This window comes from Kogia breviceps, chromosome 9, assembly GCF_026419965.1.
Source record: "Kogia breviceps isolate mKogBre1 chromosome 9, mKogBre1 haplotype 1, whole genome shotgun sequence".
In the NCBI taxonomy this organism is placed as follows: domain Eukaryota; kingdom Metazoa; phylum Chordata; class Mammalia; order Artiodactyla; family Physeteridae; genus Kogia; species Kogia breviceps.
In genome coordinates this window covers 21,254,263-21,257,460 of record NC_081318.1, presented here as the reverse complement: position 1 = coordinate 21,257,460, position 3,198 = coordinate 21,254,263, and the positions used below count along the sequence as shown (strand labels likewise).

At 48.7% G+C, this 3,198-nt stretch overlaps 1 pseudogene; it reads left to right on the top strand.

Annotated features, from left to right (window-relative positions):
* Positions 1-1,039: 1,039 nt before the first annotated feature.
* LOC131762990 (cleavage stimulation factor subunit 1-like) lies at positions 1,040-2,440 on the top strand (annotated as a pseudogene).
* Positions 2,441-3,198: the final 758 nt, after the last annotated feature.

Sequence of the window (3,198 nt, the reverse complement as noted above, 5' to 3'; positions counted from 1 at the left end):
CAACTCAGATACAAACTTCAGGATAACAAGAAAGATGCATGCTTGGGCCATGTCCAGTTTGGGGTCTGGGACACACCCTGCTGATGGCACCTTTGAGCCCATGGGATGGAGATGGTGGAGATGGTGATGGGTGAGCCCCGTGGAGCTAGTCTTCCCTCTTATTCAGTGTCCTCAGGGGCGGTGGCAGCTGTCCAGGCCCAGGGACAGATGCAGAGGCCCACATCCCCTGTGGCTGAGCCCTTTTTCACAGGCCCGCCAGGTGCAGCTGTAGTACCGCCTCACTCCTGTGACCTCTTCACCGTAACAAATGGACTTTCTTCTTTGAAAAACTGAATTAGATGCCTAGCCTGCCTCTGCTTTCAGAATATACTGTATGTGAAAGGGCTTGAAGGAAGGAAAGTTTCAGAAAAAAAAAAAAAAGAGAGAGAGGAAATTCTCTCTATGTTTTCTAGGTCTGCTATAACAAAGTATCACAACTGGGTGGCTTAAAACAGTGGAAATTTCGTGTCTCACAGTTCTGGAGGCCAGAAGTCTGACATCAAGGTGTCAGTAGGTTGGTTCCTCCTTAGGGGCTCAGAGGAAGAATCTGTGCCTCTAGTCATTGGGTTAGGGCAAACCTAATGACCTCATCTTAACTTGATCTCATCTGCAAAGACCCTATTTCCAAATAAGGTCATAGTCACGGGTACTGGGGGTTAGGACTCGAATATATCCTTTTCGGGGGACACAATTCAACCCCTAACAGTATCTAATGTCATCTTCATCATCAGCATCATCATTGCCATTATCATCACGAAAAAATCAGTGTTAAAAATCACGCCCCAGCGGAGACGGTGCGCAGGCGCACTTGCTCCGTAAGGCCCCGGAAGTGGTGGCGCCAACCTGCCGCCACACCCGCGGTGCTCTCCGGATCTGACATTTGTCCGTGAGGCAGCAGTTCCTTGGCATCAGGGTTGTCGCGTAGCAGATAAAGTCGGAGGAGGTGAACGAATCTCTAGAACGCGCCCCTGGCAGGGAAATTATCTTCCTCTTCTCCCCGATGCACAGAACCAAAGTGGGCTTGAAGGATCGCCAGCAGCTCTACAGGCTGATCGTTACCCAGATGCTCTATGACGGCTACATCAACATTGCTAATGGCCTCATCAATGAAATCAAGCCTCAGTGTGTCTGTGCACCCTCGGAGCAGCTCCTGCATTCATCCAACTAGAAATGAAACGACTGTGTGCATGGAGATAGGTCCGGAAGAATTCAGACCACCATGTTAATAACAGTATCTCTAGGTGATATAATACAAGGAGTGGAAAACGATGATACTGCAGGTCACTATGCAATTGGTCCGTCGGATACAGTTGCCCCTGGCACAGGAACTGACCTGGAGTTTGATGCAGATGTCCAGACTATGTCCCCAGAGGCTTCAGAGTACGAAACATGCTATATCACATCCCATAAAGGACCATGTCGTGTAGCCACCTATAATAGAGATGGGCAGTTAATAGCTGCCGGACCTGCTGATGCTTCCATAAAAATACTTGACACAGAAAGAATGTTGGCCCAGAGTGCCATGCCAGTAGAGGTCATGATGAACAAGACTGCACAGCAAAACATGGAAAACCACCCAGTGATTCCAACTCTTTACGACCACGTGGATGAAGTCACGTGTCTCGCTTTCCACCCAACAGAACAGATCCTCGCCTCTGGTTAAAGGGATGATACTCTTAAATTATTTGGTTATTCCAAACCATCTGCAAAAAGAGCCTTCAAATACATTCAGGAGGCTGAAATGTTCTGCTCCATCTCTTTTCATCCTTCTAGAGACTTTATACTTGTTGGGACTCAGCAGCCTTACTCTTCGACTTTATGATATCAACACATTTCAGTGCTTTGTCTCTTGCAGTCCTCAAGACCAATACACTGATGCCATATGTTCCGTTAATTACAATCCTAGTGCCAATATGTATGTGACTGGTAGCAAGGACGGCTGCATCAAATTATGGGATGGTGTTTCAGATCGATGCGTCACAACTCTTGAGAGAGCACACGATGATGCTGAAGTTTATTTTGCCATTTTTTCCAAAAATTCAAAATACATTCTGTCAAGTGAAGAAGACTGTAGCTAAACTTTGAGAAATATCAACAGGGCGAACCCTGGTCAGATACACAGGTGCTGGCTTGAGCGGACGGCACGTGCACCGGACGTAGTCTGTCTTCAGCCACACGGAGGACTGCGTGCTGCTGCCTGACTAGAGGACCCTCAGCCTCTGCTGCTGGGACTCGAGAATGGCCGAGCGCCGGAACCTGCTCTCCCTGGACCACAACAACATCCATCATGCACTGTATCGTACGCTCGCCCACCAACGCCGGCTTTGTGACCTGCAGCAACGACTTCGGGGCGTGGTTTTGGTTCCAGAGGTCGACCGCGGACGAGAGCCGCCTGTGTTAAATAGGGTTCTTTGCTCGAGGACTCCGCCCCTCCTTCCCCTGGTGTCCCATCACCAGCTTCAGTAGTAAGTCATTGTACCATCTTTGGCAGTTGCGCTGCCACCTCTACGTGCTTCTGGGATTTGTACGAATCTTTTTTTACCTTGATGGAGAATCATGGTGGAAAAAGTTGGAAACACAGATCTGTGCGGTTGTTCTGCACCCACTGATTATTACATGGTGATTTTCATCGGTTTTGTAAATACGGGACTTGCTATTTCTCTTGATCATTGGAAGAAGGATAGAGTATTAAAGTGCTTTCTAGATCTCAAGTGGATCTGTCATGAAAAAAAAAAACCCACCACCAAAACGCATTATCAGCAAACTGGATATGCCTGTTTTTGTGTGGGTGGTAGTCTGCTGTGACATGACAAAGGCAGTGACAGATCTGCAGGAACCTGGGAGAGACAAGACTTAGGTCCCGCTTCGTGCTTCTCAAACAGCAGTGCACACGTGAACCACCTGGGGCTTGTAAAAATGCAGACCCTGGAGCAGTAGGCCTGGAGCAGCCCTGTATTCTGCGTTTCTATCAAACTCCCAGGTAACGCCTCTCCCACTGGTCCATGGACCACGCTGTGAGTAGCGAGGGTCTGATGGATTGCCACCATACAGGCCTCTGCTCTGCCTAAGGCCCAAGCGTTGGTCACCTTTGAAGAACCTCGCCCTCTTTTCTCCCATGACCTTCTTGATTTCAAGAGCCAGTCTGGAAGGCTTCACACG